Source organism: Neolamprologus multifasciatus, chromosome 2 (assembly GCF_963576455.1).
Source record: "Neolamprologus multifasciatus chromosome 2, fNeoMul1.2, whole genome shotgun sequence".
Taxonomy (NCBI): Eukaryota; Metazoa; Chordata; class Actinopteri; order Cichliformes; family Cichlidae; genus Neolamprologus; species Neolamprologus multifasciatus.
Genome location: NC_140440.1, coordinates 10,493,233 through 10,507,077, shown reverse-complemented (window position 1 = coordinate 10,507,077; position 13,845 = coordinate 10,493,233). Strand labels below are relative to the sequence as shown.

General features: G+C 41.5%; 1 protein-coding gene across 8 annotated transcripts in view; it reads right to left on the bottom strand.

Moving 5' to 3' along the window:
- The window catches only part of LOC146523986 (teneurin-3), a 192,381-nt gene that overhangs the window by 133,521 nt on the left and 45,015 nt on the right, over positions 1–13,845 (bottom strand). For 4 of the 8 annotated variants that reach the window (XM_085170567.1, XM_085170590.1, XM_085170605.1 and 1 more), the window contains exons 1-2: positions 11,554–11,879; positions 10,842–11,478 (exon numbers count right to left, since the gene is read on the bottom strand). The gene's annotated coding sequence lies outside the window, so the exon portion shown is untranslated. Of the gene's footprint in view, positions 1–10,841; positions 11,479–11,553; positions 11,909–13,845 lie in introns of those variants that run through there. The other 4 variants (XM_085170622.1, XM_085170597.1, XM_085170583.1 and 1 more) reach the window with 4 other exon arrangements.

Here is a 13,845-nt window from a genome sequence, read left to right as displayed (position 1 = left end):
CACACACATATATATATATATATATATATATATATATATATATATATATATATATATACATATACATATATACATAGAGAGAGAGAGGAAAATAAAATTGTGCTTTTTTATCAATGTTGATGTTTTATACTTTTATACTGTATTTCCACATGCACACAGATCATTTCAATTTACCATTTCTTAAGCTCCACATAATTTCTGCAGCCACAACAATAAAGTGAAGGTAAACTGAACTTCATTTGAGGTACTAAAAAAAATCATAACAGAAATCTGTTTTTTCCCAGAACAGTGCCTTTGTTACTTTGAATAGTCCACAAGTGGGCAAGAAGCAGCTATCACAAGAACCATTTAATCGGTTTAAATTAGCAGCAATGAAAGCTCTTCCAAAAATGAAAACGTTTCTTTTTCTTTGTTTTGTTTTTGATCTCAGAGATTTAAAAAAAAAATCCAGACACAGTGTCAAGAGACTGCAAGGTGATCAAGTCTTTATATTTGACAGATATTCATTTGCATATTTTAAACCAGTGTTTAATTTCATGCCTAAAATAGCAAAAAGACTACCTTTCTCTATTTACCATCCAGACAGTAAAAGACTTTGAACCAGCTTTGTTTCCCAAACTCTCACTGTAGTATTTGACAACTACAAACACTGCACTAGCTATACATGCAGTTCGTCTCTGGCCACAGAAACATTAGATAAATTGGTGTTAAAAATCCCAACTTGTTAGAAATTCAGAGAAGACACTCTCACTCTGCTCTAAATGTGGACAAGGGGGATGAGAATGTGACTAATCCACAAAAAACCCTTGAGTGGAATGTGGATGGGAGCCGTGGTGTGTCAGAAGTGTTTATTACCAGCCATTTTCCACTGCTTCCTGAGACACACACACGGCGCAGAGTCACACATGCCACACACCACAATTTCATTTCTCTCTTGGCTGAGCTGTAAGACTTGAGTATCAGACTCCTTCTTTCCCCAAATGAGATCTACTTCGTTTCACATCAAGCATCAAAACCTTCCAATGAAGCCAGGATAGCGTACCGTCGCACGGCGAGATAGCACCAGCCCCAGAGAGACGTTCCAAAAACTGAAGCAGTTGCGGGTGGAGTACAGGATGCAGGGATAATGAAAACTGTGAGCTGTTCTAGGCCTCTTAAACTTATTTTCCCCCCCCTTCTCCCTGAGTTGCTTCATATCGCTCTGTTCCCCCGATGGGCTGAGATGCAATCAGTGACACACTCTCTTGTAAGCCTGACACTCAACACTCAACACTCCCCCCCACGCACTTGTTTTACGATGCCACAGGCCATCTCAATCACATCTCATCACTTTCAGGAAATTGTACACACCCGTCCAGATTGGCAGATTAATGCACAGGATGCGTCCAAGCAGACACGCCCAGAAGCCTCCTTGATTGCAAACTCCCCCTTCTTTATGGACTTGTAAGAAGATTCGGTATCTGGAAAAACAGCTAATGCCACAAGTCTTACCCACAGAGCCACAAGCGACCACTACAGGAGGAATTAGATTTGTGTCCTAATCAGCCTACAAGCCCTTAAGTGACCAGGCATGTCCCCATAAACATTCCTCTATTACTCTGAGGACTCAAAGATGCCATCTTCTTCACAGCTCATCCTAGTGTCCTGCTTCGCTTTGTTTCCTCACAGCACACGGGGACACTAACGGTTCATTCGTTACAGTTTAAAATATGTACAAGAAGTCACAGAGGCTCTTAAGAGAATTCTGTTTTTCTTACAGACTTTAAGTTTCAAAGGTTTTAAGTATAGTGCAGTATAAACTAGACTATGTAGTATGCATTTACTACATAAAATCTGCCTCTGGCTACCCTACTGAGAGTACATACTAGTGTACACCAGCTCTGTTTGATTAAATGAGGAGAATCATTATGAATCAAAAATCCTCGGTACATTCCCCGCCCTCCAAAAAAAAAAATTCTGTATCATTCACTTCTACATTCCCTTTTACCTTTGATCATGCAGTTGAATCAGGACAGTTAGTCACCCGTGTCCACTCGGTGGAACAGTCGACACTGCAAAATTAGTGTCACACAGAGGTCCTCTTGCAAGCCAGTGAGGCACGGAAAAAGATAGTTCATGATGTACGCAGCTCAGCTCCACACACGTCCGAACGACTCCCGTGCCAGTTGAGTACGGTCCCCCCGACGCCTAGTACTGTCCTACACCTCTGCACTTTTTTGAAGCATAAACCATAAACCATCTGTATAATAAGGCGTGAAGACACGTGTCCAAGTCAACTGGTTCTTCGGGGCAGTTGAAGAGGTTTCTAATTGAGATTTACTTTTTTCACGTTTCTCGTTTAGTACTTTATTCATCAAAGATGACAGAGGGGATGTCTTATGTTACCACCAGATCAGGGCTGGAATTCAGAGATGACCAAAGAGGAGAGAAACCTTTTAAGATTGGTTAAATAAGATGGTTTATAATGAATTCAATGAATGAGAAAAACGTTATCGGTACATTATTCATCAAAAACATAAAAGGATACTTTCTGATACTTCAAACAAGGATTGCTAAGGTGGATCAGTGACTTTATAGACACCACTGAATCACTGATCTCAAATATTACACAACTAATTATTGAAATGACAAAAAAATAACCAGTATTTATTTTTTTTCTTTCTTCAAAAGCCGATTTGATTTAATGTTTGGTTCTAGCAGAATACAGAATCGTCCTCCTTTTAATCTGCATCTGACTGTGTGTTTTGATTGACAGCGACCTGACCAACCAACATCTGTCACCGGATTTCAATCCAAATGTTACTAAATTCTGATTATTGCACGTGAGTGCCAACCAAGCCAAGGCAAATGCAAAAGATGAAATAAAAACGAAATAAAATAAATAAATAACTGAAATCTCTCAAGTGAAATAACTAACTAAATAACACCTGCTCCAACTTTAGCAGGAATAGACAGAAATATTAAGAAGACGAAAGTGTGCTTCTTTTCTAAGATGTCTCAGAACTGATAAGCATGCAAAATTAGATTAATGAACACCTACACCAGCTTAAATTGAGCTGGCAGACACTGGTTACTTCAGCACACAAAGCAAAACAAGAGTAGCCACTGCTGACCAGAGTGCTGAAGTGGCAACTATTCACCAAGCCTTTGTCCGGTAATTATATTTCCGCAGGGCGGCTGTACGTATCAGCTCAGATCTCCCTGTTGGTGACCTCTGTAAATAATGATAATAAAGAGCGTACTTGTCGTTCCTAGTGTGTCCCTCCAAGACAATTCACCTGTCACCAAGTGGCCTGGCTGGCCCCTCTACTCCCCCCAAACCCCCTCATCTTGTTGTTGGCCGTTTGCCGGAGCACAGATCAGACGGCTCTCAGCCACGGGGAGTGGTGAGAGCAGTAGATGGAGCTCGTGGAGATCAGGGCTGGCTCTCTTCAACACAGCCAGCACCTCCAACAATAGCCGCCTCTGACAGCTTTGCATAATTCATCTTGTCGAGTCTCTCTCTCTCTCTTTCCTCTTTGACGCTCCTCTCTGCCTCTCCTCTTTCAGTTTCTCTTCAGTTCTTCTGCTTTTTTTGTGCCTCCCAGCACTTGGAGAAGGGGCGAGGGAGAACCAGGGCAGTGTTCCATCAGATGCTGCCTGTTTCCCCCTGACACTGGTGATTTTGGAGACACAGAAGTGTTTGTCTGCAGCGTGATGCCCAAACTCTGAATTCTGGATGCCATCTGAACCAGATTGTGTTCGTTCTTTATCGAGGCTCCATGCCTAAATTCCTCACTGCAACAAGAACTGTAGAACTATTACCTAAAAATACTCAGATCAGCATCAAAATTGTGATTTTTTTTCTTTAAGTGCTGACGTGAATCGTGGGGAATCTGACCAAATAGTGCTGATATGCCACAACGACATTTTTGGTATAATTCAGTCTAAGTCTTTATAAATGTGCAGCTTCAGAGAGAGAAAGGCAGTTAGGAAGTGGAGAAAAGACAGCAAACAAAATCACGACCGCATTTACCAGCAATTACATTTTAGCTGCAGCTATATCCTTAGTATACATGGTGACGGATGAGCTTACCACACTCGGTACGACTCTTAGGAAACACGATGAAATCCTGCTCCATGCTAGGTCTCTCGTCTCGGTGTATGATGCATATTCACAAGTAGAGTAAAGTGATGCAAATCTCTGGTACAGTCACTTCACATTATTCCAGGCACATGGAGCTTTAAGCTTCATCCCTCATAGTTGCAGCGCATTTAAAAGACAAACAGAGGTACTGTGACTATGAAAAACAAATCAAAAAAAGCTGAACTGAACTCAAAGCGTTTTGTTTTCTTATTTTTCCTGCCTGTCTCTAAATCACAGCGGTCAACGTCTAATCTTAACCATTTTATTGTTCGCCTTTTGTGTGTTATATGTGTGTGTTTGTGTGTGTGTGTGAATTAAATAATAAAAAAAAGCATGTGCCAGTCCCAGGATACAACACAATAAGCTGAGCGTGGATGTTTACAAATCCCTCAAATAATCCTTCACCTGTGACTCATGTGAGTTATATATTCATTGAATCTTTAGTGGGGAAATTGCAAGCACAGCCAGATTCATTTTTTAAAATGTAATTGCTAGGTGTGGACAATTGGAATATAAAAACGCAGAGCTTTATAATGTTTTTTTTTTTTTGCAGTATCTCCTTGTATCTCAAATGGTAATAACGGGTTATTCAGTGAATTCGCACACACAGGCTACAGCATTTATCTGTATCCAAGGCTACAATTATTGAAGCCAGTTCTTATCGAAATAGGTGCTCCCTTCAATATCACACACCCAATTACACGAGACAGTCTTAATTCAATGAGCCACAGTTTGCTTTTCTCTCAAATTGGTATCACTGCAGTGTTATTTCAAATGGCGGATCTAAAGAAGTAATGATGTCCACGGTCATTCGCTTAATTGAGAATCTTGCAAGACCACTGTCAACAATTATCATCTAATACTCGCGCAAAATGAATCGACTCCATTGCTGACAGACTTCTACCGTCCTGCAGCAATTTAAGGAGAAATCCATGATCGAGCCGCTGTTACGGAAATAAAATTAAATTGTAGCGATGCAGCTGCAGAGCAATGATGCAACAGAGAAATCAAAAAACAATTGAGGAGGGCTGGAAGAAGCCGTATCTGTCCACAACAGTAAACTTAATGGGTAACAACAAAAATGACGCTGACAAGGATAAAAACTTCATTGTAGACATCTTATTTATTTAGACTGGAGTGCATTGTTTAATTAGAGATTATAAGTCCAACATCAGTCTTGCCTGACAGTCTAATCTGGACATCTGTAGAACTACTGTAGCCAATCAACAAGCCCTCAGGGAGTGGATGAAAATCATTACTCAAACTATATTTGAAATTCTGCAAGCATACAAACCTGGCAACCAGATAAAAATTCAAATGCGCAGAGATATTCTAAAGTGCTGACATTGGGTGTCATTCAAATGCATCTCACACGATTGTACCACAAACTAAACCTCCCCTCTTTTAGGATGTGCAGGAGGAGATGGAATATACGCAGCAGTCACATAACAGCGCTAGACAACCGAAGAGTATGAGGGAAAGCTTCAATGGTGAATACTGCAATGGGAGCGCAATACTCAAGAGCTGCTGCAACTGCTGGAAAACATCAAATCTGACCAAACACAGACACACTGCAGTAGCGGTTAGTCTTCATAGGCGTTACAAAACAAATCAATGCACCTACGCCAATACTACCAAATTAGAAGAAATTTCAAAGCGCACAATGAAAACAATTTACAGAGAATAATAGGTAGAGAGCGTTTCTTCTTTAGACCAATTGTGCCACATAAACCCTACAATACATAAAGAAACTGGAGGGTTTTATTCTCTTGTTGTCAGCTTTTTAAGGCGTATGTAGGTCATGATGGCACACGATCAGACTACTGACAGACTGCAGGCCTTATAAAAGAAACATCAATCTGAAAATTCACCACATCACACTGGTTTTTCTACTTCCAGGGGTGAAACTTGTAGAAGCTGGTCTGTAATGATCGGCCAAGCCTGAATTCTGAATGCACACTGCTCTCCGCTGGAAGTCAAAGATTGCTGACCTGTATGCCATTACACCAAATCAGATGCGCCAGTTTTACACTCTTCAATGCTCCGATATTCAATATTTTCTCCTTCACCCTGCTGACAATAAAGAGACAGAAATGTGTCTGTTTATTGTATTGGCTTCCCACATGAACTAGCACCTTTGCCTTGTCCCAATCATCGCTCTTCGTCACCCACCAGACCTGAGGCTTTCAGCATCAGAGAGGTCACGTCAACTGAATTATTGAGGCCATCAACCGGCTCCATCGACAACCGTAGCTGACGCCCAACTTCCCACTGGGCTGTCCAGGGGCCACAAAAGACCAGACCTAAGGCCCTTGGCAGATGGAAGCTATTCTGGGAAACCTTTTCCAGGATTGGTATTTCTTAATGCAAGCATTGCAAAACAGCAAAAGTCATTTTTCTTTAGAATTTTGGCAACTTGGACCACTGCGAGGGGGAGATAAAAAATTCTTCAACTTTAAATAATGAATCGGTTTCATCAATATTTTAATGTGAGCTGGACAATACACAAGTATGACTCTAATAAGCTATAACATCCTTTAAAAATGTAACAATTCCTGACATCGTATTCAGATCCTTTGAATATAATGTCTGTAGTTCATGAAAGCCGAACCTAGACGCCGCAGAGGTATTCGCTCAGAGCAATTTTCACAAGCAGAGAGCACAATGCATTTCTATTTTATTCTCCCTGTGACACAACTAAGCACATTTCTGTTTGGCTCTCCCCACCAGCCTCAGCCTGGAGCATGCAGCGAGAGTTGCACTGTTACAAAGTCAAGCCCACTCCTCAATCTTGCCACTTGGTCTTGACCCAGAAAGTCTAACGGAGCATGCTGAGCCATAAATGTTAATCTGTAGGTTACAACAGTGTGAAGTGGTGCTGCCCCCAGAGCTGGACCAGCAGGACAGCATCCTGTGGCTAATCGCAGGTGGCTTTCATCTCAGCCTGTTTCGGCCAAAAACCTCAAAACAAAACCACGAGCTGTCGTGCTTGAATAGTCCTTTTTCTTGATTTTAAGTAATCCATACAAAGCCAAGGGAACGGCTTTCACTTCATCACAAACAATTACCAGCTTGGCTGCTTTGTCTGAACGCCTACGCGCAACATCGCCACCAATGTATTTGCATGCATGTGTGCAATGAGATCCAGAATTCTGTTTGCGTTACGCACAACACATTAGGTCATGCAGTCAGCCTACAATAGCCACGAGCTGGGTAAAATAACCGTTCCTTTGAGAACATTCCTCTCTCCTCTCCAATCAGAATGCAATGGCAGGATTCACATTATACTAAGCAGATATTCAAGATGAAAAATACTAATTAAATTCATCTTTAGTGCTGATATAAAATGCCATTTATATTCCCGACTGTTTCAAGCCCTTCCCGATATCCATATTTTAATTTAATAAAACTTGGTTATGAATTGTAGAATAAAATGGTGTTATATAAAGACATTTAGCAAAAAGCATATACCGTATACCTCTGAAACAGCTTACATTTATGCCATGTTTCCCCCCCCCCTCCAATCCCCCTCCTCTCTCACGCAGCATACATTGTAGTTAAGGACCACAGTGGTAATGCATCAAGTGCTGTCACTAAATATCCCTACTCTAAGCACATTTCAAGAGCGTGCAATCTCTTCCCTCCCAAATGCTAGGGTGACTTTCAGCAATAATTTGGCAACTCGCGCAGACCACAAACAACTTTTCTTTAAATGGTAAACTTCGCTGCAGGAGTCACATCCCTGACAGTAATCCTCTGAGGTGAGGTCATTAAAGCGCGTATGCAAATCGGTTCGTCAATGGAGGTTTCGCCATCGCGACGCTCGGTTTCTTTAACTTTCTAAAGGCCCGAAGAATGCACCGTGGCATGCTTTACTTTCACGCCAACTATTCATCATGATGTCTGGCTATTCTCATGGGAGGAAAGGGAAAATGTACTCAGAGAGAAAACAGGTGAAAGAGACTACGGCAGACAATAGCCAGACAGGCTGTGTGTTAATAGTAACAGATTAGAGGGCAGCAATTATGTAAAGTAAATATGACATGGAACCGATCCGTTGAGCCCAGGGAACTGTGGGTAGTTTGTCAGGCTGCATTAACCTTCACGTGTTTGCTCTGATGTGTTGAAACAGGCGACTCGGCCATGCTGTTTGCCATATCAAATGTTATAATTCCTAAGGTCATCTTCCGAGCCACTGTCGGCATCTACAAGTAATATGATGAAATATTATAAGCGCTGGCCTGTGCATCGACTCTCCTTCCATATCTCTCATATCTTAGAGGAGTAATTTTTTACAGATGGAGAGCAGTCATTTCGATTGCCCCTTAACAATCTATAAAACTGTTTAGGGGCAGTATTCAAGCGGCATTATCCCTAAAGGAGGCAGTTCTCATCACACAGAATATTAAATTCTCCACAGGAATAATGAAAGGGGAAATTACTTAAGGATAGGAACACAGAGTGGCAGTGTTATGTACACAGTTCTTCTAATATTTCGGAATTAATTAGATCATTTTGAGCTCCAAGCGTAGAAAAGGAAATAAATAAATAAATAAAATCAGAATTTCAAGGACTGTGCCGCATCAGAAACTGTAGTCACCTGCTTTGATTACTGGGCTTGAAGCAGCAATGAAGTTTAAAGCTGAGGTATTTGGCTAAAGCCTGAATGAGAGGGGTCACAGCTGAAAAGCCTAAATATCCCAGTTCTAGATGCGTAATCACCTGCCACATTATGGCAAAGCGTGTGCTAGACAACTACAGTGGGTTATTGCTTTTCTCTGCAGAGCTGTGTAAAAATATGTCGACAGCCTAATATTCACCAGGTCTGTTCTGACTCCAGGTGTGTTTCTGAAGACTGTAAACACAACACACTTCATTTATCAGGATGCTGCTGCAGTCACCAGAACATTAGTCATATAGATTGTTATGTCTTATTCAGAAAAGTCAATTTCAATTATTACCAGTGCCTTGAAAAAAGATAATACAAGCTGCACTCATGTTCTGGGGCCCTGCTACAAAAACACATGTTCAATATCACCCAATAAGTGTCACTGTAATGCATTTACAGGCTTACACGAGAAACACAGACTGTGTCTCTGCTGTTTGAAGCCTTTCTTTGTTGCTATGTGACCCGATGCAAAGCCAAAAGCTAAAGATTAGAAATATATTGATCGCTTATATACATATTTTTAAGTAATACACCTCTGACTACCTGTCTAATATCTAATCTTGCTGTTCTATTTCTGTTTCACATTATTTAAATTTTTTAAGTATTTCTTATGATTTACAAGAACAGCGGGAACAGTTCACCACTCAGGCCTGAAGTGGTGAAGATCTACACTGCTTTACTATTCCAGTCCTTGACAGCAAATGGCCTCAACTGCTGCAGTTCCTCAATAGCACTCAGGACAATAGCAATAAATCACTTTAGCTGGACAGATATTCTTGTCCTTCTGGGCTATCATATGGACCCAGATGCATGTTTTTGCAGATTGCGTTTAGTCTGATCCCTGCCAGAGCGAAATCAGATCAACGTTTCTCTCTGCCTCATGCTAAGTGCTAAGACAAGTCATAATTCCACATTGCTGAGCCACATGGAAAGTTGAAATTAAACCATCTGATGTCTAAACTGTTGTATTTAATTAAAAGAACTTCTTGCCGGTTTTGAAATCCTGCTAATCCTGAAAACAGAAAATCAATTTACAAATTGCACGTTCCATATCACATTTTTGCCAGGCAACAGCCCCTTCCTCCTAACCCCAAAAACGCATGTAGAAGGTTGTGGTTTCTGCTGGCATTTGTCTGTACCAACAACATGCTTGGAGGTTCTGAACAACCGCGTAATACCCGACCTTTCTAGAGGCCTCTTTTGAGGCAAACAAAAGGTTCTTCTGATGAACTTTCTCCATCTTCTGCTCCTGAAGCTTAAACCACAAATGTGGTGCAAGTTAATGTATTTCAAAACCTTTAACATTATTATTAGATTAAGCAGACCATCTATGTGGTTGGCATACACCTTATATTAGGCTCCTGGGTGTTTTTGTAGCAATATATTTTTGGAAAAATAAATTTTTTGTATGCAGATCATCCCTCAAGACCCCTTATGGAGTGTAGGTTTAGATGTGACTGTGATTAGATTGGAGATAATTATGTTATTACTGTTATCATTACTGAAAAATGAGAGTTTAATAACGTCAAAAGAATAAATAAAATACTTTTTATATATTTTCCTACAATTCTCAAAGATCTATGACAGCAAAATCCTTAAAAACACACACACACACACACATATATATATATATAGCACGATATATAGCACTCGTTAAAGGACATCGGGTGAGTTTTGGAAACTCATCTTTTTCATCACTTAACACTGGAATACAATAACCCCCCACCACTCTGAACGGAATATCAAGAAATTGATACATCTTGCATCTGTAGCCTGCCCATTGCGGCAATGCATTTGCTAAACATATAGGCTATAACGCATAATCCAAATATTACCCAACTCATTTGTTTCAAGGTGGTGGAGGAGAGGGGCTGGGCGCCAGGTGGGTTTCGGGTTCGCATCTTATCAAAAGACTCAATACAGCATGCAGACCAAATTAGACACCATTACTGGCCAGGGGATAACGATCCCGTGGCTTATTTAAATTACGCGGATGGAGTCTATTTAGAGTCAATGCAAATGGGGGAAATCTAACTACACACTGACCTGCATGAAGCGTCTTCGAGCCTGTCCGAAGCAGCGGCACATAAACTTCCAACGGTGCGCTTTAGTCCAAACTTGCAGGAAGCGGGGAGCTGAGCGCGACGCGATACGTTTCTTCCAATGACCGCGTTTGCAATTCAGCACAGTGTGGATTCTTCAGAGACACCTCTTTCACTACTCCCCGGAAATCTCTCGGCTTGATTAGAGGCTGAAGCTCGGAACAGCCGACTTGTGAGTGAACGTTGTGCTGCTGCGTGGTGATGGAGCAAGGAGCTTTCAGCTGGCAGCTCCGCGCGAGAAACGTGTTTGTGCCTAGAAATCTTCCCAGTAGTCCCGGTGGCTGAGCTCAAGCAATACTTCCGACAATGCAGCTGTCCCCTCTCTGAGGTAACACCGTTATATGTATTTTTTCCAGTCGCCAAGCACTTGCGCTGGATGTTTAAAAGCAGAAAACTCACTCGGTGAGGATGCGGAGTCTCGCCAGCCGCTCTGCTGCTCCGTTGTCCGATATGCACTTGTCAGCTGATAAACTGCGCATCCCGTCGCTTCCCTCAGCCTCGCCTCTGGTCTGCCTATCAGGAACGGGTTAGGCCGTAGGGGTCAACCACACGGGTGAGCAGCAACAAGCACACAGCTGCACCTGTGAAGAAAACGAGTCCCATTATTAGACAAAGAGAGCGTTTACCTCCAACGACATTGTAATAACCAAAACTACCTTTGATACACTGCTGCGCGTTTGTTGCTGCCACTTAAATAAGTTCCAGTTTAGCTAGCTAGAATTAGCTAGAATTATATATATTCCCCAATTTGATTGTGAAAGCGCAGAGGCGGATTTACTCAGAGCCACAGCTTCCAGTCAGCCCACCTGCCTGTTTCCCTTCAGTCTGCTCGCTCCTCTCTTCTCTTTTGTATTGAGAAGCTGTTCATTAAGCTTACCTATGGCCGCACGCGCGCTGCCACATAATTGGCTAACTCACAAATCTCAATTTCTCACCTTCAGCGTGACTGACAAAGGGAAAGGCAGAGTGATGTAAATAAATGCGATATTTCTCACAGAAGACTAGCAGCTAAGGGTTATTCAAGCTGTTAAACTGTTGGGTAAACAAGAAGGCCACAACGACGACGCTTGGTGTTGAAATTAAAATGTTGCTGTTAGTCTGGCTGTCGAATAAAGATTGATTCATATTGTTTTGCTCCATCCACCATCTGTGGTGGAATTGATCAACTGCTGCAGAGATATGCAATAAATATGCACAATTTGAGTTCAGTCAACCTAAACCACCACTAAGAAAGGTTATTCTAATGCATTTTGTCTCCCCGTCTTTCATATGAACCTTCAATAAAATACGAGCACGCTTTGTGCGTGCTTAGATAGAGCGTCAGTTGCGGATCGTATAGAAAGAATTGAAGTCCTTCACTGCTTTGTAAGTGTGAAAACCTCATCTTGATGAGCTCCAATTACAGAGATAAGTACACTTGCCTCCCAGCCATTCTCCATCCTTCTAAAACCAAAACCACATTTACTTTGAATTAGCTTTGTGATGTATGAAAACATATAAGACGCTATCTGATAGCCTTCAAATGGCAGCATTTAGAGGATATACCACGGAAAGCAGAGTTTCATTAATTACAAAAGCAATGGCCGCTAATCCCACTAGAAAGGCATTTTGAGGCTGAGTCGTTTTGGTTCTGAGGGAGAGAGAAGAGAGAAAGACAAACAATACCAATGGTAGATCACAGACCTTCAAACTATGGTCTGCAGGCCCCACAGCTCAATAGGGGGCCCACTACTGCAGCTCTGACTGGGCATTTTTTTTTAATCCCCTTCCTGAATTTACCCCACGTCTGACCACATGCAGTGATGAAGTTATCACTGAGGACAGCTTTTCTCCAAGCAAAATCAGCTCTACCCTTCGATGCTTGATTCTTCTATTATACCCGGGAGCACATCAAAAACTTGCCTCCATCAAATGGCATTATCTGCATGAAAGGCAACTGCCCAACAATCTATCTCCCACTCTGCCATTCTATCTTCAGTCAAGGGCATGCACACAAAAAAAAAAGAGGAAAGAAAGGACACAAAAAAGGAGAGGAATTCTTGTAAGGGCTGCTGAAGCCACTACCCCTCCTTCTTTTCCCTGCTTCATGTCAAACTACTTTTTTCCCGCTTCTGTAATATTCTTGGGGGCTTTTCAGAGAGACTGTACGTGGAAGTTAGTTACTAAGCAACATATTCACACATTTCATCCACATGAAGGTTCTCTTAAGTTCAGTGCACCAGAGGGTTAATGATAGATTAAAAGTCCTTCGTTTTTTTGAACCAAAGAAAATAGCTCGTTCAGTTTCACAAAAATGTTCTTTTACTGTGACTTGAATCAACTTTACATCCTTAACTGAGATTTCCCATACCTTAGACAGAGCTTTATTTTCTCCTAGTCACACACAGTGCGTGTCAGTGCAGTCAACTGTGCCCTCTATTGGAGGCCAGTCACTTTCAACATCCAAATCCAAACACAAATGCACAAGTGGTTTTACATGATGAAAAGAGCATTAATCAAATCTGGAACAGCACTCGAATAGGATGAAAAACTCAATCAAAGAAAGTGCTTGATAGCAAACAAATAAATTACATGCACGCATGTTATAGATCAGTAGCTTCTAAATAGGATGCCGTTTTATCAGTATGACCATGAAGTGCCAGTGTCTTTTTTAGAATGACAGATAAAAGTCAATATTAGTCCACAAATTGCAGGAATGTAGTAGACACGTGCAGCATTGATATTTGCTGCATTTGCTTCCAAGGCTACGTAAGGCTTGCAGGATGTGTGCCGGAATATACAAAACATGAACCAGAAACATCACTATTGAAGCCCAAGAGCACAGCATACATTAAAGAATAAAACACCGTATCTTTCTTGAGCCCTGTATGTTTTACATATGTACAGAATCAGCAGAGAAAACAGATGGGCCACACCACGGGGACAGAGAGACTTGTGGACATAATAAA